This window comes from Rhincodon typus, chromosome 13, assembly GCF_021869965.1.
Source record: "Rhincodon typus isolate 14 chromosome 13, sRhiTyp1.1, whole genome shotgun sequence".
Classification (NCBI taxonomy): Eukaryota; Metazoa; Chordata; class Chondrichthyes; order Orectolobiformes; family Rhincodontidae; genus Rhincodon; species Rhincodon typus.
Window position 1 is genome coordinate 13,636,203 of NC_063344.1, and position 26,249 is coordinate 13,662,451.

Below are 26,249 nucleotides of genomic sequence, written 5' to 3' on the forward strand. Positions count from 1 at the left end.
ATACTGCGTTCAACTCTGGTCTCCCTGCTATAGAAAAAACGTTGCTAAACTTGAAACAGCTCAGAAAAGATTTAGAGTCGGAGTCCTACAGCACGGAGGCAAGTCCTTTGGCCCAAATAGGTCCATACTGACCAAAACGTCCATCCACGCTGAACCCATTTCTCTGCACTTGGCTCATATCCTTCTCACCCTTTCCTATTCTTGTATTTGTCCAAAGGCCTTTTAAATGTTAATGTACCCCCCTCAACCACTTCTGCTGGCAGCTCATTCCAAATGCGTACCACCCTCTGTGTTTTAAAAAAAAAAGTTGCCGCTCAGCTTCACCTGTATTCTTTCCTCTCTTTCCTTAAACTGATGCTCTCTCGTCCTTGATTCCATGACCCTGGGAGAAAGACTAAGTGCATTCACCCTATCCATGCCTCTTGTGATCTTATACACTTCCTACACTCTAAAGAAAATGTCCTAGCTTGTCAAACCACTCCCAATAACTCAGTCCCTTGAGTCCTGCCAACATCCTTGTAAGTTTCTTCTGCACTCCTTCCAGTTTAATAAGATCCTTCCCAGAGCAAGGTGACAAAACTGAACACAATACTCCAAGTGTGGCATCAGCAACATCCTGTACAAACTGCAACTTCCCAACTTCTGTAGTCAGTGCCCTGACTGATGAAGGCCAGTATGCCAAACACCACCTTCACTGCCCTGTCTACCTCTGACGCCACTTTCAGAGAACCGTGCAGATGAACTCCAAGGTCCCTCTTCTCCATTACACTCAAGGCCCTACCATTTGTCATGAAACTCCTATATTGATTTGACTTTCCAAAATGCAACATCTCACACTTATCTATATTAAACTCTATTTGCCATTTCTCGGCCCACTTCCCCAGTTGATCAAGATCCTGCTGCAATTTCTGGTAACGTTCCTCACTGTCCACGATACCACCGATTTTAGTGTCATCTGCAAACTTACTAATCATGCATTGTACATTCTCATCCAAATTATTGATATAGATAACAACAGCAATGGGCCCAGAATGGACCCCTGAGGCACACCACTAGTCACAGGCCTCCACTCCAACAAGCATCTTTCCACTGTTACTCTCTGCTTCCTACCATCAAGCCAATTGTGTATCCAATTTGCCAGCACTCCCTGGATTCCATGTGATCTAAAATTCCAGAGCAGCCTACCATGTGGAACCTTATCAAAGGCCTTACTGAAATCCATGTAGATTGCGTTATTTACAAGGATGTTGCCAGGGTTGAAGGGTTTGAGCGATAGGGAGAAGCTGAATAGACGGGCTATTTTCCCCAGAGCATTGAAGGCTGACGGGTGACCCCCATAGAGGTTTATAAAATCATGAGGGGCATGGATAGGGTGAAAAACCAAAGTCTCTTTCCCAGGGTAAGGAAGTCAAAAACTAGAGGATATAGGTTTAAGGTAAAAGGGGAAAGATATAAAAGGGGCCCAAGGGGCAACCTTATCTCATAGTGGTGCGTGTATGGAATGAGCTGCCAGGGGAAAATGATGGAGGCTGGTACAATTACAACATTTAAAAGGCATCTGGTCAGGTATGTGGACGGAAAGGGTTTAGAGGAATATGGACCAAATACTGGCAAATGGGACGATGTTAATTCAGGCTATCTGGTCAGCATGGATGTGTTGGACTGAAGCATCTGTTTCCTTGCTGTACAACTCTGGCTCTACCTCCCACCACAAATGCACTCTGGTTCCTAAATCTGCTCAAACCATTAATGCAATCACTGGGAGGATGAAATCTCGGAGCAAATGACTAGGTATTTGAGAATCGCTGATGTGCCCACAAAAGCCATGAAGTCTGTATTTCTATCAATTTATTTTTTTTATCCAAACATTTGTTCACCTATCCAAAATTGTCTTTGTGTGACTTGGCATCCAAATTCTGTCTGATACCACATCTGTTAAGTTCTTTGGTATGTTTTGATATGTTAACTTCACAGTGCAAAGTTGTTTTACTTTGAGATAGTTTTTCTGCCATGGACAAAGCATCTGGAGTTGACTACAACCAGGTAGGTGTGAGTCATGATCTTATCATGGCAAAGCAGACTGATGGGCCAAATGGCCTACTCCCATACAAAATGGTGTCCAGAGGTGCACTGACGCAATGAGTTGAGTTAGACCATCTTTACTCAAGCTAAACTGCTTTTGGAAAGTATTACTGTCAGGATGTGTGTGAAAATATGTCATGACCTGTCTTAAACATCCTGTTCATGACCATCAATTTGACTTTTTGGATAAGTGTGACTGCAATTACATAATAAATGTTATTTCTAGGCCTAAATGACAAAGCACCAAATTAATGACACCCAGGTTTTGACTGATGAAATTATCTTAAGCTGCAACTTACATTTATATAGTGACTTTTGAGAGAAAATATTTCAAGTTACTTCAAAGGAGGGTATTTTAATGTATTCATTCACAGGATTTGGGGGTCACTGGATAGGCCCACATTTATTGCCCATCCCTAACTGCTCCAAAGGACAGTTAAAGGTCAGCCACATGTCTGGAGTCACATCTAGGCCAGATGACACATGGTTGGCCAATTTTCTTCCCTAAAGGACATTGGTGAAGCAGATGGGGCTTTTCTGACAATCGACAATGGGTTTGTGGTGATCATTATACTCTTAATTCTAGATTTGTTTTTAAATTGAACTCAAATTCCACTATTTCAAACCCAGGTCTACAGAACTGGGTCTCTGTATTAATCATCAAGCAATAATACCACTAGGCCATTGTTCCCCAACGCGCCCCCCCCCCCCCCCCCCCCCGGGGGGGGTCAGGTTATCAGACATTAGTAGACACTTGGTTATAGAAGAAATATTGGTGGTAAATGAATTCTGATTGAAAGGTCAAGTTTTAAGGAGCAGCTATTGCGCACTGTTTTGGTCCCCTTATTTGAATAATATAGTTGCATTGGATGCTGTTCAGAGGGGGTTCACTTGATTGATTCCTATGAAGAGAGATTGAGCATCTTAAGAATCGACTCTGGAGTTTTAAAAAATGACAGGAGATTTAACAGAAATATGTAAGCTATTAAAGGGCAGTGGTAAAGTAGATGAACAGGATGTTTCTACTTGTGGGATAATCTGAATGAGAGGCCTTAGTTTAAGATAAGGTGCATCATACTTAAAACAGAAATGAGGAGGAATTACTTCTTTTAAAAGGCTGTGAATCTGTGGAATTCATTCTCCCAGAGTGCATTGAATTCTGACATTGAGTAAGTTTAAGGTGGAGATAGTAATTAGTAACGGGCTGAGGGGTTATAGAGAAGGGGCAGGAAAGTGGAGTTGAGGCCAAGATGAGATCAGTCATGACTGTATTGAACAATGGAGCAGGCTTGAGGGTCTGAATGGCCTACTCCTGCTCCTAGTTCTTTTAGGGCTTGGGGATTATGGAAAAGCACAGAGTGGTTGCAGGTTTGGAAGACGTTCAGAGGCACAAGACAGTGGAGGAGCTTAAACCTGAAGATAAGGACTTTAAAACTGAGACATTTGAGAGACAAGCAGCTAACATGTCAACAAGTATGTGGGTGATGTCTGAACATATTGGTGTGACTTAGCATATAGGGAGGAAAAGTTCAGATGAGCTCAGTGTACAGTTGATGGACAATGAGGACTTTGGAATAGCAAGAAATGAGAGGAGTCAGCCATTTGGCCCATCAACTGTGTTCCAACCTTGAATATGATCACAGTTGGTCTTGAGCTCCAATGCCACTTTCTCACACAGTCACCATGGCCCTTGTGAATGGAGGTAACTAAAGCCTGACTGAAGATTTCAACAGCTAAAGCAAGGGCACACACAAGGTGGGTATAGGCAGTTTTTGTGATGGAGAGGAAATGAGGTTGGAATTCAGCTCAGATCCAAAAGGGATGCTGAAGCTTATGAACAGTCTGGTTATATGGCAACTTATTCCTTTCAACATAATGTAAAGTTTGCATTGATAATTAACCTGTTCTGGAAACGCTGTGCATATGGTGGCATGTGACATGAATATCCCTGTTCACCCATCAACAGCATCAGCCCTCTTTCACAAGCAGTGCATTCTGGGTGCCGACGATGTCACCCTGATTGGCTTGTTGCCCCTTAGCTGGATGTACGATGAGGGTCTGCAATGATTAACTCCATTCAGAAAACTAAACAAAGACACGTTTCATTCCAGAACCAAGTGTTGGAGAAAGTAGCACAGCTGCAATTGACATCATACTATCCAGAATGCACCACTCCCTGAGCGGGAGAGGGGAAAAAAGTCACTGTGACTTGTAGCCCTTTGTTCTGCTCACGTGACAGATGATTGGGTTTGTTAAGAGATTTTTCTCCTTTTAGCAAAGGCAAACTTCACATTGAGTATAAACCAAGCGGCCTCTGCATATTAAGTGCATGTAATATTGATCCCAGAATTGTCACACAGAAAGATACGTAGAGGTGGTGGTGGTCAGGTCTGGGAAAGAGGTTGCTAAATATTGCCAGAGTCTTTTGATGTAGGGACAAACATTACTTTTATTTATTTAAGTGTTATAAACACAACCCTAAGCACAGGTGAAGACTTCACCTCTTCCACTAGGCTGAGAGTGAGAACCCGTCTCATAGAAACATTGAAATAGGAGCATGAGTAGGCCATTCAGCCCTTTTTGAGCCTGTACCATTCAATATGATCATGGCTGATCAGCCAGGTCTGAACCCTGGCCCTGTTTTCTCCCAATACCCTTTGATCCTAACAATTATAAAAATAGAAAAATTTCCTTTTTGTTTCCAGTTGTTATGATCTACAATGCACAGCCATAAAAGCTGGTAGAAACAGACTTAATAATGTTTTGAAAGGTTTATTTAGGTCAATACTTGAAAGGAGAAAATTGTCAGGACTCTGAGGAAAGAGCAGGGGAGTAGAACTAATGGGATAGGTTTTTGAATAAATCTAAGAAAATGATGATGGACTAAAGGCTTTCCTTCAGAGTTGCACAACTCCATGATTATATGAAATTTAATAAGCCATCAATGAGGCTGACAACAAAGGCTCAATAACAGTCTGTATTTGTGATTCCTCAGATTCTAAAGCAGTCCATTTCCAAAACCAGCAAGACCTGGACAATATCAGGCTCAGGCTGAAAAGTGGTAAATAACATTCATGCTACACAAATCCAGACAATGACCATCTCCAATAGGAGACAATCTAACTACTGCCCCTTGACATTCAAGGGCATTATGGTCACTGATTCCTCTACTATCAACATCCTGAAAATAATTATTGACCAGAAATTGAACTGGGCTCACTGTATAAACGCAGCGGCTGAACAGGTCAGAGGCTATGAATGCTGCAGTGAGTAACTCCTCTCCTGACTCCCTAAAACCTCTCCATCATCAGGCACAAGTCAGGAATGTGATAGAATACTCCCCACTTACCTGGATGAGAGCAGTTCAAACAATACTCAGGGTACTTGACAATTGCAGGACAAAGCAGCCCATTCAATCAGTATCACTTCCACAAACATCCATTCCCTTCATCATTGACACTCAGTGGCATCAGTGTGTACCATCTAAAGATACACTCAAATTCACCAAAGATCCTTATACAACACCTTCCAACCCCATGATCATTACCATTTAGTAGGAGAAGAGCAGCAGATACATGGGAAAACCACCGCCCAGCAAGTTCCCTTCTAAGCCACTCACAGGCCTGATTTGGAAATATATCGCTGCTTCTTCAGTGTCTCCAGGTCAAAATCCTGGAATTCCCTTCCTAACAGCATTGTGGACATGGACTGCAGCAATTCAAGCAATGAAGGTAGCTCACCAGCATCCTTCTCAAGGGCAACTAGGGATGGGCAATAAACGCTGATCCTACCACTGACATTCATATCCCATGAGTTCATTTAAAAAAAATCATGTCTGAGAGAAAGTCACAGACTCAAATGGGTTACTCTGCTTTTCTCTGTCTGCAGATGTTGCCAAACCTGCTAAATATCTTCAGCATTCCAGATGGCTAGGGTTTACCAATCCTCCACCTTTGTTCTGAAGTCTCTAGAGATTGAATATTGTAGAATGCTGCAAGGCAAAATCTACCCGCAATGTATGTGAGAGCTTCATGAGTGAGTGTATGGATTGACCTATACCCCACCACGCTAACTCCCTGCTTTAAACTTTCATACATCACCTTGCAGTATTGTTATCAGACACACGTCATTCTGACACATCTCCTCACCCTTATACAGAAAATCCTCTAAAGCAGCTTTGCAAGGACGCAACTATTGTTAAGTCAAAAAAAAAAGACTTAATTGAATCTTCTGCCATTCAGACAAGTTTTACAGCAATCTAGATACTAAATTGAAAATGGAACTTGACTAAAGGGAGCTGAGCTTTTCAGTTCTGACCTGTTATGGAAATGAAAGGAATTGAAAATCTATTCAACAGTTTGGCTTTCGTTTTGTTGACAAGATGAATCACTAAATGATACCATTCATTCCATCATGCCTGTGCTAGCTCTATGAAAGAGTGATCCCATTATTTCCTTCAGGTCTGCTGTTTTCCCACAGCTCCATTTCAGGAGTTTTTTTAAATATAATCCCCTGTTATGTTTATCGTTTTGAATGTTGACATCAAAGTGCCCATTCAGACAGTGCATTCTCAATGATGAAAACGATGATAAAAATATTTCTCATGGTGTCTTTATTCTCCTAATTTCCTGGACTCTGTATTCTCTAGATACAGGCTCATCTCCCAGTGGAATCAAAATCCTCCTGACACACTAGATTAGAAGCTATCAGGGGATCACTGCAGCTAGAGTATTGGCAAAAGTATTCCTGCTTCATACTAACATTACTGTTATTATTGAAGCAAAGTTTAAACCTGGATTTGTAGACTATTAAGGCACACAACCAAAATAGAATGACACTGGATAGAACACTTGATTGACAGCTCATTAATCATCATCAACATTCACTCCCTCTACCGTCATGTCAGTGCTGTGTACCATTTACACAGTGCACTGCAGTGAGGACAAGCCCGAGATTGGCACGAGGGAATGATGCTTGTTTGAAGACCAGGTGGCAGCATGATGGGCTGAATGGCCTACTTCTGAACTATAATAATTCTGTGATTCCGTGAGCTCAGCAAGGCTCCACTAACTGCACCGTCAGCAGGTCAGAGGCTCAGATTTGTGCAATGAATAACATCTCCTTTCCACCAACAGTACCTTCCAAACCCGCAATCTCTACAACCTAGGAAGACAAAGACAGCAGATGCGTGAAAACACAATCACCTGCAAGTTCCCTTCTTAAGCCACGCACCATCCTGGCTATTTTACCATTCCTTCACTGTCACTGGGTCAAAATCTTGGAAATCTCTTCCTAACAGCGCTCTGAGTGTGCCTGCGCATTCAGGAAATCACCACCTCCTCAATATCAATTAGAGATAGGGATGGGCTAACCAGTAATGCACACATCCTATGAATGATTAAAAAATGTCCAAAAAGGAATGCAAGAGAAAAGTGTTTTCCCCAAGGATCGTTGGGAAAGTGGAACTTGCTGCCACAAGGCGTACTTGAGACAAATAATGCAGATACATTTAAATGGAAACAATTTAAAATCTGCAGGGAGAAAAAGATGAATTTGCTGTTAAGGTTATTGCACTACCTGCTTCCTGTCACCGCCTCAATGCCTTTGCCACTTGAAGAGCAGAGTGAATTTCTTCTGGGATGCTCTGGGCATAAGAGGCGAGCGACTCTGCGTTACACGCTGCCCATATCACAGACAGGGTTGGAGGAACCTGACCCAGTTCCAAAATGGCCCAGCTGGAGCTGCAATAAAAAGAGCTGGCCTATGTCCTCAGACTCCGAACAGGAGGGATGAAGTGATTGTAATGAGGTCAACCAGGCTCATAGAGAATGAGTTCCCTGATTGGGGCTGTTAACGTGGTCCAGTCAGGGAGCCCTGGCTGAGAAATATAAACAGGAGGTTTTCTCACTCTAAGAGCTGGCTTGGAGGGAGCTGGATTAGTGTCAAGGGTACCATGTGTAAATAAAGGATGACTTGGTGACGGGATACTGACGTCTGTGAAGTTATTTCAATGTAAATTCAGAGCTGACAAGTTGCAGTGAGTAACATCTCCTGACTCCCTAAAGGCTTTCCATAATCTACAAACGTGCTGAGTCTTAACTGCTCTTTCCAATGGCCTGGCAAACCACTCAATTTAAATACAGTTAGAGTTGGACAACATCATATTGCCAGTAACCTCTCATAATTATGTGCATTTTCTACAAAATCTCATCCATTCAATATCGGATTGATTCATAAAACATTTTATAGATTAAGTGAGTCTGTTGAGCTGAAAAAGAGAGAAAAGGAGCAACACACCACCCACATCACTTGCCATATGGATCCTTGTTTCCTGTCCTCCAGCTATGGAAATGCTTGCCCTCCATCCACAGCCACCTTCTTGGTAATATGTTTGGTACTAAGGAAGAGAACGTCTCCCAAGTTCAGGAGCTGGAATATTCCAGGTCCTACACCAGTGAGGATGTGGGCAGCAGAATTTGTGGGTGAGGTAAATGGTGGATGTTGTTAGGTCAGCAAGTGTCCCCTTGGAATGATGATGCAACCTTTTGGTGAGTAGAGGTGGAGACCATTCACAAGGGTGCCACAAGACTGTGTCAGCAGGCAATAATATATCAAAAAAGGTCACAAAAACAGATTGAACCTGCAGATGTGATGAACCAAGTCTCCTCTTAGTTTTATGCATGGGTTTTCTTCCCATTGAATGAAGGAACTTCCATTGACCCAGTGTGCTTGCACAGACTATAATCGCTACATTTAATTGCTCATCATTGAGTACTAGGCTAGAAGAAGAACAAATGTGTATTTATGTAGCACCTTTCAAAACCCTAGAATTTCCAAAGCCCTTTGCAGACAATGAAATGTTGCCATTGTAGGAAACATGAAATTTATGGAGAGCAAGTTCCCGCAAACAGTTATGAGATCGTGTCCAGAAAATCAAGTCTTTTAGAGACGTTGGTTTGGGGATAAATATTAGCGACATCACAAGCAATGTTCTCTTTTAATTTTTCTTTCTATAGCACAGAGCTATGAGGTCTGTGTGGAGCAGTGCTTTCCAGAAGCAGAAGACAATGCATTGGCAAGCACTTGGAACTTGACTGCAGCTGTACGACTGTGTGGCGATTCAGCTCAGAGAGGATGTTGGTTTTAGAGGAAACATTCACTTTTCAACTTCAGAATAGAAAACAAGGAACTGTGGATCTAGAAATTACAAGAGAAACTCAGTAGCTCTGGCAACATCTGAAGAAGAGTCACCAGACACAATACTTTTACACGGTTTTCTCTCCATGCATTCTCTCTAGCAATTTCCATTTTTGTTTCAACTCCAAAGTAGTACATTACAAACTTTTAACTCCATCAAACAGGGCCTTGGTTTAATATCCACGATCACTGCTCCATAGGGCAATGCTTCCTCAGTACGCACCAAGAGCACCAGCTGAGATTTGGGCAGCATGGCGGCTCAGTGGTTAACACTGCTGCCTTACAGCGCCAGGGACCCGGGTTTGATTCCACCCTCGGGTGACTGTCTGTGTGGAATTTGCACATTCTCCCCGTGTCTGAAGGGGTTTGCTCTGGTTTCCTCCCACAGTCCAAAGATGTGTGGGCTAGGTGGATTGGCCATGCTAAATTGCCTGTAGTGTTCAGGGATGTTTAGGTTAGGTGGGTGAGACAAGGGAAATGCAGGCGTAGGGGAATGGGTCTGGGTGGGATGCTCTTTTGAGGGGTGATGTGGACTTGTTGGGCTGATTGGCCTGTTTCCACACTGTAGGGATTCTATGATTATGTAGCTTAAGGAGTGTGACTTGAATCCACAATTTTCAGACAGAGAAAGCAAGCATGTGACCATTGAATTGCTGCTGACCATGAAACTTTTGACTTGATACCTGAGCGTTGAACTGCACATTATGTTTTGGACACTCATTACTGAAAACTGCCCAACTTTCAGTTCCATTATCGTTCTTTCCGACACTCTTTTGAAGCAAGAAACTGGCTGAAGTGTCATCTCCCCTGGTCATGGACACTGAGACTGACGATTATATCTCTACTGCCACTAGATCTCCATACACTGGAGTTAAAGTTCAGGGTTTTACTGATGTATATAGCTCAGATCCATGGTGGAAGGTGAACTGATTATGATATCCTGTAACTAAGCTATAAAACACAAAATAAAACTATGTTTATAAAACACCAAATAACTTAAAATATTCTATTACCTTTAGCACTGTACTAGTTCCACCAATCCTGTAGCAATGTTGGGCTTTGGAATCCAGGCTTATGCTGGAAATCTCATTGAGCTCTCATGATGAATCACTATTAACCAGTAAAACAGAGTGCACTGACTACAAGTGATAGCGGTAGATGGTACACACTGCTGCTACTGAGTGTTAGTGATAGAAGGAATGGATGGTCATAGAGTCATACAGCACAACCCACCATGGCCCACCATGTCTATACCAACCATAAATACTCAACGACACTAATCCCATTTACCTGCACAGGTCCACAGCCTACTATGCCCTGGCATTTTAAGTGCTCATCCAAATGTTTCTTAAATGTTGCAAGAGTACATCCCTCCACAACCCTCTCAGGCAGCATTTCCATATTTCTACCACCTTCTGGGTGAAAACATTTTTTCCTCAGATTCCCTTTAAACCATTTACTCCTCAATGTTTTCTGGTCTTAGACATGTTGGCCATTGGGAAAAGATTCTCACAATCTACCCTTTTTATGCCTCTCATAATTTTGTATACCTCAATCAGATTCTCCCCTCAGCCTCCTTTGCTCCAATGAATACTTCCTATCCAGTCTCTCCTCACAACCAAGACTTTCCTCTGCACCCCCTCCTTTACAATAACGTCTTTTTGACAGAGTGGCAACTATTACTGAACACTGTATTCCATCTGTAGCCCAATCAATATAATAAGACTTCCTTGCTCCTGTATTCCATGCCCTGGCTAATGAAGACAAGCGTCACACATGCTTTTATGACCACCCTGTCTACCTGTGCTGACGCCTTCAGGGATCTATGGAGTTGTACACCAAGGTCCCTGTGTCCCTCAGTACTCCCTACAGACCTACTATTCATTTTATATATCCTTCCTTTATGAGACATCCCAAAATACATCACCTCACACTTATTAAGATTAGGTTCTATCAGCCATTGCTCTGCCCAATTTAGCAGCTGATCAATATCAGACTGTATCCTCCCCACTATCAACAACACCACCAATTTTTATTTCACCTGGAAACTTACTAATTATACCTTCTGCATTCTCATGCAAGTCATTGATGTACATAACAAACAGCAAGGGTCCCAGCAGTGATTCTTGTGGTACCCTGCTAGTCAGAGGCTTCCAATGACAACAACAACCTCCCACCATCACACTTGTCCTCCAGTTTGCAAGCCAGTTTCTGATCCAGATGCCAACTTGTGTTGGATCCCATGATCTCTTACAATTTGGATCAGACTTCTGTGTGGGACTTTGTCAAAGGCCTTACTGAAGCTCATGTAAATCACATCAATTGGATTACCCTTATTAATATATTCCATCACTTTTTCAAAATCTTCATTTAAATTTATCAGACAGACCTCCCTCTAATTAATCCAGGCTAACTATCCCTAATCAATCCCTGCCTTTCCAAGTGTCGATTAATCCTGTCCATCAGAAATTTTACCAATAATTTCCCTACCACTGACATCAGACTAACTGGTTTATAATTACCTGGTCTATCCCTTCTGCCCTTCTTGAACAAAGGAGCCACATTAGCTGTCCTCCAGTTATCTGGCACTTCACTTGTGGCCAGCAAGGTATTAAATATTTCCGCCAGGGCTCCAGCAATCTCCTTCCTTGCCTCCTATAGCAGTCTAAGATTCATTTCATTAGGATCTGGGCACTTGTGCGCCTGTATGCCAGTTAAAACATCTAATACCTCCTCTTTACAATTTTAACATGCTCTAGAATTTTACTATCTCAACTGATATCTCCAGCTTCAATATCTTTCTTCTTTGTGAATACAGATTAGCAATATTCATTTAAGACTTCATCTATGTCCTCTGGCTTCGTGCACAAATTGCTCCTTTGGCATATAATAGGGCCCACTCTTTCCCTGGTAATCCTCTTACTTTGTATAAACTTATAAAAAACCATGTGGTTTTCTTTAATTCTATCTGCCAAAGATGTTTTGTAGCCCCTCTTTGCCCTCCTAATTTCTTTTTTAAGCACCTCCTACACTTTCTATACTTTTGAAGGGCCTTTCCTGTTTTTAGTGCACTGTATCTGACATATGTTTCCTTCTTTTCCTTGACCAAACTCTTTTATCCCTTGACAGCCAGGGTTATCTGGACTTGTTGCCCTTGTCCTTCACTCTTAGAGAAACATGCTGGTCCTGAATTCTCACCGTACTACTTTTAAAAGACTCCAGCTTTCCAAATGTAGACTTACTTGCAAGTAGCTTCTCCTATTCTACACTTATCAGGTCCTGTCTAATGATATTGAAATTGGCCTGTTCCAATTTAGACACTTCACTTCAGCACTATCCTTATCCCTTTCCATAATGACTTTGAAATTTACAGAGTTATGGTCATTATCCCCAAAATGGTCTCCCACTGACACCTCAACCACTTGACAGGCTTCATTGCCTAGGATTAGGTCTTGCATTGCCGGACTATGTATGCATTGTCACATAGAGCTCTCCTGATTGCCATCCACCCCGTTTCATCCTTTCACACTAAGTCGATGCGAGTTAATACTAGCAAAGTTGGAATCCCTTACCACTTCATCCGTATTCCTCTGTGATTTCCCTATATATCTGCTGCTCTATCTCCCATCAGTTAATGGGAGGCCTGTAGTATAATTCCAGCCAAGTAATATATTTTATTTCTAAGCTCTACCCAGATGGCCTCATTTGAAGATCCTTCTAAGATATCCTTCCTCATGATTACAGTGATAGTTGCCTTTACCAATAATGAAATGCCCCCACCTCTCTTACAACCACCTCTCTCATACCTGAAACTTCTATACCCTGAAATGTTGAGCTGCCAGTCCTGTCCTTCCTTCAACCATGTCTCTGTGATTGCAACAATATTATATTCCCACATGTTGATCCACACTCTAAGTTCATTACAGTCAGGCTTTTTGCATTAAAATGGATACCACGTTTAGTTTTCTGGTCCTCCCATGTGCCTTATCATGTCCTCTCTACCTGCTGGACTGTCCTAGTAATTCTTCTATAGCTAGATGAACCTTGCTCCCAACCTTACATCTACTCCGTGCCCCATCCCTCCTGCAAAATTAGTTTAAAACCTCCATAACAGCGCAAGCAAAGTGGTACAAAAACAGAAGTTGCTGGAGAAGCTCAGCAGGTCTGGCAGCATCTGTGAAGAAAAAATCAGAGTTATTGTTTTGGGTCTGGTGACCCTTCCTCAGAACTAATATTGTTGGAGCTGCACTCATCCAAGGCAAATATGGAGTATTCCATCACATTCCTGACTTGTGCCATGTAGATGGTTGAAAGATACTGGGGAGTCAGGAGCTGAGTTACTCATTGCAAGATTCCTAACCTCTGACCTGCTGTTGTAGCCATTGTATTTATATCGCTGGTCTGTTCAGCTTCTGGTCAATGGTAACCCTCAGGATGTTTCTAGTGGGGAGTTCAGTGATTGTGATGCCATTGAATGTTAAGGTGGCTGATTCTCTCTTGATGGAGATGGTCATTGCTTAGCAGTTGTGTTACATGAATGTTATTTGCCACTTGTCAGCTCAAACCTGGATGTTGGCCTAGTCTTGTTACATTTGGACATGTGCTGCCTCAGTATCTGAGCTGTCATGAAGGATGCTAACATTGTGTATGTCAGCAGATATCCCCACTTCTGGCCGAATCATAGAATCCCTGCCATGTGGAAGCAGGCCATTTGTCCCACTGAGGCCACACTGACCCTGTGAAGAGTATCTCACTCGACCCAGACCCCTATCCTATCTCTGTAACCCTGCATTTCTCATGGCTAATCCATCTAATCTACACATCCATGGAAACTATAGGCAACTTAGCATGGCCAAACCACCAAACCTGCACAACTTTATGGTGGAGGGAAAGCCATGATGAAGCAGCTGAAGATAGTTGGGCATGGGACAATACTCTGAGCTATCTTCTTGAGCTGTTGTACTTGCTGTGGTGTAGGTACACGCTCAGTGCTGGGAGTTCCAGGACTTGGCTCAGTGACAATGAAGGAACAATGATATCTTTCCAAGTCAGGATAACCTGTGGCTTGGAGTGTAACTTCCAGGTGATTTAAATTTAGATTTTAGATTTTATTATCACGTGTACTCAAGTACAGAAGGACAGAAGTACAGTGAAAAGTATATAATGTACCTTAGACACCAAGGTACAAAAGTAGTAAGAGAAGTGAGAATTAAAAAGTTAAGCATTACTCCATAGAAAAAAAATAAAGAAATAAGGTAATAGTTATCATTAAAGTCTTTTGTAGTTTAAACTAGGAAAATAAAGGAATAAGTTAAAAATTCAACAGGTCTTTTACTATTATGATGGGGCATAATCTTAAGGTGATTGGAGGAAGGTATAGGGGAGATGTCAGAAGTAGGTTCTTCACACAGAGAGTGGTGGGCGTGTGGAATGCGCTGCCAGCAGTGGTAGTGGAGTCAGGTACTTTAGAAACTTTTAAGTGACTCTTGGATAGGCACATGGAGGATAGTAAAATGTAGGGTATGCAGGGGAGTTTGATCTTAGAGTAGGATAATAGGTCAGCATAACACAATGGGCCTAAGGGCTTGTACTGTGCGGTACTGTTCTATGTTCTATGTTCTCTATGTTCTATGTCTTTGATGAGTCCTCTGCTTATCTTGTTTTCAACACCGCAGATACCATCGTTGCTGCTGAAAATGCCGCCTCTCTGATCTCCCGCGGTGCCTCAGGAATATGCCCAGGTAGGATCCACTCACACACTGAGCCAAGATACTGCCATGAGCCGCCAAGAGACCGGCCGACATACTGCCAAGAGAACAGGCTGAGAGCCACTGAGAGACCAGGCTGAAAGCCACCGATGGACCAGACCAGAGCCCACCATGAGCAGCCGAAAGGCCAGGCTAGTTTTAAAGATACGCATTTGGCTGCATGGGATAAAACAAATTGAGTTTATAGGTAACGTTGTGAGTTTTTCCCAAAATTGGTTTTGTTATTCCTGACTTTTGAGCTTTTGTTTTGAGAGGGATCTCCCTCCTGTACGTACTGGCATACTGAAAACATTGACACACTTGCAAGAAACCATGGGCTTAAAGTTCTGAAAGAGGGTGTGTAGTATAGAAGGCAACAGTTTGCTGTCATTATGTTGAAATAAAGCTATTAGTATTCAGCAACAAACTATAAATCAACAAATATAGAAAAGTTACGTCATCGGTTTCTTTAAGGTCCACTGATTGTAGATTGATTTGTGGAAACAGACCTCAGAAAGGGAACAGGAACACAGGAGCATGTGTAGGCTACTTCCTGTCAGATATGTGCTGCCATTCAACTAGATCATGACTGATCTGTATTAACTCCTTTGACCCACTTTTGTTCATACTCTCACCTAATAGATATCTACAATATCAGATTTAAGATTTTCTAAATTATGAGAGATTTAGAGTGAGTAGGTCGGGAGAAATTACCCCCTCTTCACCCCCGACCCCCAGTAAATGGGTTGGCAACCAGAGCTTAGAGATTTAAAATAATTGACAGAAAGACCAGGGAGGAAATGAGAAGACTTTTCATGCAGTGTGTTGTTGAGAACGGGAAATGGTATTTGAAAGATGACGGAATCAGATTTCACAGGATCTTTCAGAAGTCAATTAGATACATATCTGAGGAGAACTAACTTTCAAGGGAGAAAAAACTGGGGTGTGGAACTAGATTTGACAGTCCTTTCGAAGGGCTGCATAGGCTGACCGTCTCGGATGCCCTGGGTACATTCACTGCCACTAATCCTTCTTATTGGTATCAGTCTGAGTCACTGCTATCAGCTGGCAAGGATGCCCAGACAAAATCTTTGGCAGAGGGTAGGTTCAATCTTGATAAACAGTAAAGGTTTAATCCATAAAAAAAACCCCAAAAAACTGTGGCTGTTGGAAGTCAGAAACAAGAATGAAAATTGCTGGAAAAAATCAGCAGGACTGGAAGCATCTGTGGAAAGCAGAGTTAATGTTTTAGGTCCGATAACACTTCTTCAGAACCTTCAGAAGACCTGAAACTCTGTTTTCTGTCTACAGATGCTGCCAGGCCTGCTGAGTTTTTCAAGGTTTTTTATATATTACTCAGTAGCCAGTTACATCAAATCTGAGATACATGATGGTCTTTTGTGAGATATTAAGCTCAACGTTAGAGTAAGTACACATTGCTGTTAGCTCCATGGATCGAGCACTAGAACAAAAACTTATAAACTGGAACCAATAACATTAGAATGAAGAACTAAGAACAACACAGCATGGGAACAGGCCCTTTGGCCCTCAAAGCCTGCACTGACACATTCTGCCCTTCCATACTAAAACTGTCTTCACTTACAGGATCTGTATCCCCTTATTCCCTTCCTATTCATGTATTTGTCCAGGTGCTTTGTGAACGGTGCTCTTGTGTCTGCTTCCACCACCTCCTCTGGCAGCGCATTCCAGGCGATCACCATCCTTTGTGTGAAAAATTTGCCTCACACATCTCTTTTAAACTCCCCCAGCATCCCCTGCACCTTGAACCTATGACCCCTAGTAATTGATCCCTCCACCTGGGAAAAAGCCTCATACTTTCCACTCCATCTATGCCATTCATAACATTATAAACTTCTGTCCGGTTCCCCCTCAACCTCCTGCATTCCTGTGAAAACAAACCCAGTCTATCAGACCTTTCTCCATAGCTAAAATTCCCCATACCAGGCAATGTCCTGGTAAACTTTTTCTGTACCCTCTCCAAAGCATCCACATTCTTCTGGCAGTGTGGTGACTAGAACTGTACACATTTAGAGCTCCTTCAAAAACTGCCTAGCTGCTGTAAGGAACAGCCCAATACATCTTTCTCGGTGGAACCTATCTCATGATGTCAGTTAACGCTATCAGGTACTAACCGCCTCATATAAAAGCCTCAACAATCTTTTGCTAGGGTGGGGGGAAATGTTCAGCTTTTTCATGACTTTTTTGAGTTGCAGTACCTTCAGGAAAGAAATGGAAAGTATTTTTAGATGGAAAGGATCAAAGGTAACCTCAGATCTGTCATTAGCCCCCAAGCTCATAAAGATGTATGTGCTGTCAAGGCCTCTTACAAAACAGTTAAAAAATCTAAGACACTAAAGCACAGATTCACAATATTCTGAAACAAAAACAGGGAGAGTCATGGAGTCATAGAGATGTACAGCATGGAAATAAACTCTTTGGTCCAACTTGTCGACAAAATATCCTAAATCAATCTAGTCCCATTTGCCAGCCTTTGGCCCGTATCCCTTTAAACCTTTCCTGTTCATATACCCAGCCAGATGCCTTTTAAATGTTGTAATTGTACCATCCTCAACCACTTCCTCTGGCAGCTCATTCCATACACACACTACCCTCTGCAAGAAAGAGTTGCCCCTTAGGTCCTTTTTAAATCTTTCCCATCTCATCTTAAACCGATGCCCTCTAGTTTTGGACTCCCCCATCCAGGGAAAAGACCTTGCTTATTTATCCTATCTATGCGCCTCATGATTCTATAAACGACTATAAGGTCACCCCTCAGCCTCTGACGCTCCAGGAAAAATAGCCCCAGCCTATTCAGCCTCTCCCAATAGCTCAAACCCTCCAACCCTGGCAACATCCTTGTAAATCTTTTCAGAACTCTTTCAAGTTTCACAATGTCCTTCTCATAGCAGAGAGACCAGAAATGCATGCAGCATTCCAATAGTGGCCTAACCAATGTCCTGTACAGCTGCAAATGGCCTCCCAACTCCTGTACTCAATGCACTGTCCATTAAAGGCAGGCACACCAAATGCCTTCATCACTATCCTATCTACCTGCGACTCCACCTTCAAGGAACTACGAAGCTGCACTCCAAGGTCTCTTTGTTCAGCAACACTCCCCTGGACCTTATCGTTAAGTGTATAAGTCCTGCCCTGATTTGCCTTTCCAAAATGCAGCACATTACATTTACCTAAAAACACAGCACGTCAGTCAGCATCTGCAGTGAGAAAGAGGAGTTAACATTTTGGGTCCAGTGATTAATTGTCAGAAGTGAAAATACCAGAGAAAGGATGGTATTTATGCTGATGATAGGGTCGGTGCGGATAGAGTACATGGACATGGTACACAGAGAGAAAGAAACCGAAAGACAAGTAAAACATTATTAATGATTACCGAGAGAGAGATAAATGATAGGTAGGGCCCTAATGAGAAGTGTGAATGGGTAGGCTGTGCAGGGGAGGGGGATGGTAACCAACATGAAGGTAGGTGCTCCTGTTCTGAAGTTGTTAAACTCAGTGTTGTGTCCTGAGGGCTGTATGGTACCTGGGTGGTAGACAAGGCGTTGTTCCACCAGCTTGCATGGAGCACTGCAGCAGGCCTGAGACAGAAATTGTGCAAATTGGAAGGAAAACTAATAAATTCTTCCAATTCTGGAACCAACTCATAACTCCTTTACCCATTTGAATAAGAAAGTTGTGAGTTGGTTCCAGAATTGGAAGAAGTTACCAGTTTTGCCTCCAAATTCCACCCTGCTTTCACCTTCAACTGGTCCATCTCTGATGGCTCCCTTCCCATCTTTGACATCTCCGTTTTCATTTCTGGCCACCAATATCCATTAAAAACCCACCAATGTCCACAGTTACCTTAATGAAACATCCTCACACCTTGCTTCCTGTAAGGGCTCTATTCCATTCTCCAAGCTTCTCCAACTCCATTGCATTGGTTCTCACATTCCACAGGAAATGTCTAGCTTTTTCCACAATCGAGAATTCCTCACCACCGTGGTTGACAGGGCCCTCAGATGTGTCCAACTGATTCCCCTTATGCCTTTCCTCCCTTTCCACCCCATGATAGAGTCCTTCTGGTCTTCACTTTCCACCCTGCTAGCTTCTATATCCAAATTAATTGTCATTTCCACCATGTCCAATGGGATATCACCACTGGACACCTATTCTCCTCTCCTCCCTTGTCAGCCTTCCGCAGGGACCATTCCCTCTGGGACGCTCTGGTCCACTCCTCCTCCACTGCCAGCATCTCTCCACACCCCTACGCCACCCTCACTTGCAATTGGAGAAGGTATAACACTTGCCTATTTACCTCCACCCTCCTCACTATCCAAAGCCCCAGACACAACTTGCAGGTGAAGCAGCAATTTACTTGCACTTCACTCAAACTAGCCCACTGTATTCACTGCTTGCAGTTGCTCAACATTTGGGAAACAAAGCATAGACTGGGCGACCGCTTCGCAGAACGCTTCGTTCTGTCTGTAAAACTACAAGTTGCCTGCCACTTCAACGCATCACTGTGTTTGCATGCCAAAGTTTCTGTCTCAGGCTGGCTGCAATGTTCCAGTGAGGCTTAATGCAAGCTGGAAGAACAGCACCTCATCGTACAGCCAACATTGAGGTTGACACTTTGGAACATGATCACCTTCCTCTATGATGGTTACCCTCCCCAACACCCCTAAGTCCTATCCTATGTGGGTTTCTCGCTGCAGAGTTAATCTATTTTCAACGATTCACATTTCTCGTTAGCCCCTGATCTAGCATTTATCTCTGACACAAAAACAAAGTTGCTGGAAAAGCTCAGCAACTGTGAAGGAAAAAACAGAGTTAACGTTTCGGGTCCGGTGACCCTTCCTCAGAGCTCAAACTAGCATTTATCTCTCCTCGTTTGGTATCAGCTATCTCTTTGTTTGTCTGTTCGTTTTCATTCACTCTTGGCCCTGTGTCTGTATACTGTATTCACTCTCCCCAATCCCATTATCAGCAGAAATAACGTCTTTTCCCAGCTATTTTCAGTTTTCCCAGCTATTTTCAGTTCTGACAGCAGATCACTGGACTTGAAATGTTACTTCTGTTTTTCTCTTTACAGATGCTGCCAGACCTGCCGTGTTTCCCTGGCTCCTTCTGCTTTTGCTTTGAGACTTCCAGCATCCACAGTTCCTTGTGTTTATTTCAGGATATTCCGTTTTGTCTTGAGGACAATTTCAGTCAGTTAATGAAAAGCAATTTCCAGGAAGCTGGTGTGGAGTGGTGGCGTTAGGGTGGACTGAATGGGGGAGGTCTTGAAAGAAAGAGCAGACCAAACAGTCTGCCAGGACCAATCATTTAATTTTTGAAATCATCATCTTGAGCTTGCAATGTGATGAGGTTTAACACAGTGGCAAGCAGGAAAAGCCATACTAAATAACTACCACAACTCACAATCAGGCACAAGTTGGCTCATTTCCTGCGTGGGTCAAGGGTCACACAGCAGAACTGAAGGACTTTGCCCTAGTCATTGTCTGCAACTTCACTCATTGAAATGTTATGTTTTTTTAAAAAGCGTTTTCCTTTTTTTTTCTGTCCATTGTGTCAGTAATGACAAGAATGCACAAAAGTGCCTTGTCTTAACAGGCAGCTAGTCTTTGTCACTCGACACTGTTGGACTGATGGTGATATCGCAGAATTGAGAGCAATGTATGTGTTAGTGCCCTGGAGATAAACCTTTAACCCCTCCATGACTGAATGAGAAGAATAGTATTCAGTTCAATGGATAACACAGTGTGGAGCTGGAGGAACACAGCAGGCCAGGCAGCATCAGAGGAACAGGAAAGTTGACGTTTCGGGTCAGGACTTTTCATTCAGGAAAAAAAAGAAGGATCCCAACCTGAAACGTCAGCTTTCCTGCTCCTCTGATACTGCCTGGCCTCACGTGCTCCTCCAGCTCCACACTGTGTTATTTCTGACTCCAGCATCGGCAGTTCTTACTAGCTTTCTGTTCAATGGAATTCCCTCCATAATGGCATTGTGAGTCTACCTACAACAGTTGGACTGCAGTGGTTCAAGAAGGCAGCTCACACCATCTTGTCAAGGGCAACTAGGGAATGGCAATAAATACTGGCTAGCCAGCCAGTGACACCCACATCCCACAAATGAAGAAAAAAAAATTCGCTTGTATAGCTCTACTCGATCACTTCAGGGTATGCCAAAAGTCACTCAACAGTATAAGGGATAAGGTACTTGAGACCGAGTTGAGGAGAAATTTTCGCTCAGGGATTGAGCTGTGAATCTTGAGAATTTTCTACCCCAAATGATGCAGCAGCCTCTTGGCTGCTAAAGACAGATGGATTGCTAACTTGGCCAAACAGCAAGGGATGCTGGGCACATTGGCCAAGTAAAACTGAAGTCACAAAACCCATACATCAGACACACTGCAAACATAGCAGCCAGGTGCAAATGATATTAGCATAATATAAAAAGCAACAGTTATTCTGGACAGACATACCCCTAACAATTTATCCACCAAACAAAAGAGGGCCCAGACAGAAAGGCACCAGGTCCAGTTCCACAAAGAAACAAACAGTAGCAAGACATCTAAATGATTGACAATGTTTCAAACTATTGGGTGTGTATTGGTGATTGGTCAGAATTATAGAAAGGTTCAGAAAATGATCCAAAAAGACATAAAAACAGGGTTCATCTGCAGACTAATCTCTCTTGGATCTTTTGAGGAAGCCAGTATGGAAGAGGCAGAGACCCGCTGCCCATCTAGAGAAAGGTCAAAAATTACACAAAACCAGGTTATAGTGCAATAGGCTTATTTGAAAACGCAAGCTTTCGGAGCTCAGCTCCTTTCTCAGGCATAGTGTGTGAGAGATGGTATAAGACACAGAATTTATAAATGGAAAGGTAACAACCCTAAAACTGGCCGCCTCTTCTTGAATCTTTAATCAGTTAGGAAGGAAACTACTGTTTGAAATGCAAAATCCAGATTCCTTGCAAGTCATTATTTGGAGATAATTAAAGGTTTTATCAATGTGTATAAGAGATGACATCTCAGGTCAGACAATGCATTTTAGATATGAGGTCTTGCTTAGAATCTGTCTATGTTTTAAACTGCAATCAGGATATTTTGTGCAAAACAGAATGTATCTGCAACTACACAAATAATAATTCATGTGTGTGTATGTGTGTGTCCATGTCTGTGTGTGTGTTGTGTGTCCACGTGTGTGTGTGTTGTGTGTCCATGTTTGTATGTGTGTGTGTGTGTGTGTGTGTATGTGTCTGTGTTTGAGAAAAGAGAGAGAAAGAGGGAGAGTGTGCGTGTGTGAGAGAGGGTCTGTGTAAGTCTGCGAGTATGTGTGTGTGAGTCTGTTTGTGTGAGAGAGCGTGTGTATATATGTGCGTGTATGTGAGTGTGTGTGTGTGGGAGTACACAGTGTGGTGGGGTTATCTGTAGTGCGACGTGAACTCAAGATCACGATTAAGGCCTTTCTCATGGGTACGGAACTTGGCTATCAGCCTCTGCTGAGCGATTTTGCATTGTTGTGTATCTCAAAGTCCACCTTGGAGGACGCTTACCCGATGATCAGAGGCTGAATGTCCTTGACCCCTGAAGTGCTCCCCCACTGGGAGGGAACACCTCTGTCTGGTGATCGTTGCATAGTGTCCATTCATCTGTTGTCGTAGTGTCTACATGGTCTTGTCAATATACCGTACCTCGGGGCATCCTTGCATGTATCGTATGAGATAGACAATATTGACCGAGTCACATTAGTATCTGCCGTGCACGTAGTTGGTGGTGTTCCCATGTGGGACAGTAGTATCCATGTCGATGATCTGACATGTCTTGCAGAAGTTGCCATGGCAGGATTGTGTGGTGTTGTGGTTGATGTCGTCCTGAAGGCTGGGTAGTTTGCTGCAAACATTGGTCTGTTTAAGGTTTGGCTGTTATTTGAAGGTGAGAAGTGGAGATGTGGGGAAAATCGTGGTGAGGTATCCATTGTCTTATGACAATGTATTGAAGGTTGCAAAGAACATGCTGTAGTTCCTCTGCTCCAGGGAAGCACTGGATGACGAAGGGTAACCTATCAGCCGTACTTTGTGTCTGTCTTCTGAGGAGGCCATTACGGGTTTTTGCTGTGGCACAATGGAATTGGTGATCGATGAGTTGAGCATCATATCCTGTTCCTATGAGGGGATGCCTCAACATTTTCAGGTGTCCATTGCGGGCTTATGTTGTCTACCTCATACGCTGCAAGGATGCCCCGAGGCATGGTATATTCGTGAAACCATGCAGACGCTATGACAAACGATGAATGGACACTATGCAATGACCACTGGACAGAGGTGTTCCTTCCCAGTGGGGAAACTCTTCAGCGGTCAAGGATATTCCCCCTCCAATCTTCAGGTACGCATCCTCCAAGGTGGACTTTGAGATACACAACAACACAAAACCAAAGAACAAGAACAAAGAACAAAGAAAATAACAGCACAGGAACAGGCCCTTCGACCTTCCAAGCCTGCACCGACACGCTGCCCATCACAACTAAAACCCCCTACCCTTCCGTGGACCATAACTCTCTATTCCCATCCTATTCATGTATTTATCAAGGTGCCTGTTAAAAGCCACTATGGTATCTGCTTCCACTACCTTCCCCCAGCAGCGAGTTCCAGAAACTCACCACCCTCTGTGTAAAAGACTTGCCTCGTACATCACCTTTAAACCTTGCCCCTCGCACCTTAAACCCATGGCCCCTGGAACTGACACTTCCACCCTGGGATAAAGCTTCTGACTGTCCAGTCTGTCCATGACCTTCATAATCTTGTAGACCTCTAAAAATCTCTGAGCAGAGGCTGGTAGCCAAGTTCCATGCCCATGAGGACAGCCTCAATTGTGATCTTGAGTTCGTGTCGCACTACAGGTGGCCCCACCACACTATATACTCCCATACACACAGACACACACACTCACACACATGCACACATACATACACTCTCTCACACACACACACTCCGTCGCACTCTCTCAAGCAAAAATACACACACATGCACACTCTGTCTTTCTCTTTCTTTCTCAAACACAGACACACAGACCCAAAGACACACACACAAATGCACACTCTCTCTTTTTCTCTTTCTTTCTCACACACACACGGACACAGACACACACATGCACATAAATACACAAGAACAGACATACAGATGAATTTTTTCATCCAAGATGTTTGTGTAATTGCAGATACATTCTGTTTTGCTCAAAAAGATAAAACCTGACCCCAGTTTAAAACATAGACAGATTCTAAGCAAGACCTCACACCTAAAACGCATTGTCTGACCTGAGATGTAACCTCTTGTAAACATTGATAAAAGCCTTTAATTATCTTGGGACAATGATTTGAGAGGAATCTGGATTTTGCATTTTAATCAGTAATCTCTTTCCTAACTGATTAAAGATTCAAGAAGAGGTGGCCAGTTTTAGGGTTGCTACCTTTCTGCTTATAAATTCTGTGTCTTTTACCCTCTGTCTCACACTTCACCTGAGGAAGGAGCTGAGCTTTGAAAGCTTGTGTTTTCAAATAAATCTGTCGTACTATAACCTGGTATCATGTGATTTTTGGCCTTGTACACCCCAGTCCATCAATAGCGTCTCCATATCATAGCATCTAGAGAAAGAGAGAAAGAGAGGAAGTAGCTTCGCAGTCACACAGAGACAGAGAGCACGGCTGTGCAAATCAACAAGACACTGGGGAGTTATTGTGAGTTTAAGGGGCTGAATAGGATTAGAAATAGTATGTTTAGCATTAAAAGCTATTGTAACTTGTTTCCTAATAAAGTTGGGACTGTTTTGCTTTGGTATTGGTTTATGTTCGTAGTGTTTTATTGGGACACCTGGGCAAATTCATTCATAATATTCCAGTTGGAGCTGTCCCACTTGTTTTAAGCAGAAACTAGACAACAATGGATACTTAACATCTGAAGATATTCAAGACCGAGATCAATAGATTTTTATGTTTTAAAGGAATCAAATGGTATGTGGATAGGAGCGAGGTAAATGTGATCAGCCATGATCTTCCTGAAGGATTTGACCAATAGTTCTCCTATATCTTATGAACTATGGTCACTGTTGCAATGTAGGAATGGTGTTTGCCAACTTAGGCTTAGCAACCTCCCACTAACAGCAAAGTCTTAGTTTCAGGCTTGAACAACCTTCCCTATCCTGTATTGGAGGGTCTCCTATCTTGGGAAATGGTCTTGTCTCCCAGTGAAGGATCCAAATGCACAATCTTCAGATTCTGGGAGGCAAGAAAACTCCTCTGTTTAATATTCCCTTAAAAAAAAACATCAGCATTGATACAACAGCAGAAGAGGAATGACCGCAGAAGCGGGAGATGATAATGGAATCTTGGGTTGTGAAGGATATTGAGAATCACTCAGACTTCGATCTTAATGTTTATCATCATGAGTTCAATGGCTGCTTTGTAAATTGTTGCCATGTCTGTTTGGGTTTATACCGTAATACCCACGATATCATTTATTTTCGAACAGCAACCTTCAAAATAATATCACTCTGCTGTGGCCAATGTCATTTTATCTCTTTGATTAAATGGCTTTTCAGTGAGAACATCCAGTACTGTGAAGCAAAATGTTTGTCATGGGCCACACAAGATGAGCGGACTCATTTAACCTCACCATTCAGTGATATCCATGACTCATACCAGAGTCATCCTGATCAACCTCAAAGCCGATGGAACTGGCATTCTAGCACAGTTTGCAAGATGTGCCACTTGATGTGGTACTGATCAGTATCAATCAGGTTGTAAACTTTAAACAAATCTCAGTAGGATCACACGTGGGAATGCTGTGCACAGCATTCAGTCTTAACATTACAAAACAAAAGTGCAAAGCAGCATGAGAGAAGAGCAGCTAAAGCCTTATTAGAATGATATTAGAAAAGATTGCACATGTTAGGCTTCTTTTCTCTGGGAAGGGAAAGCTGGGTAGTGACCTGATAGAAATAGTAATTTTAGGAAATAGATTAAGGGGTGAACAAGATGATATCACTGATATAACAAGGTGTGGAGCTGAACGAACACAGCAGGCCAAGCAGCATCAGAGGAGCAGGAAGGCTGACGTTTCGGGCCTAGACCCTTCTCCCGAGAAGAGGCTTTGCAGTGGGGTTAAAATTGTTTCAGAGATAGTAGGAACTGCAGATGCTGG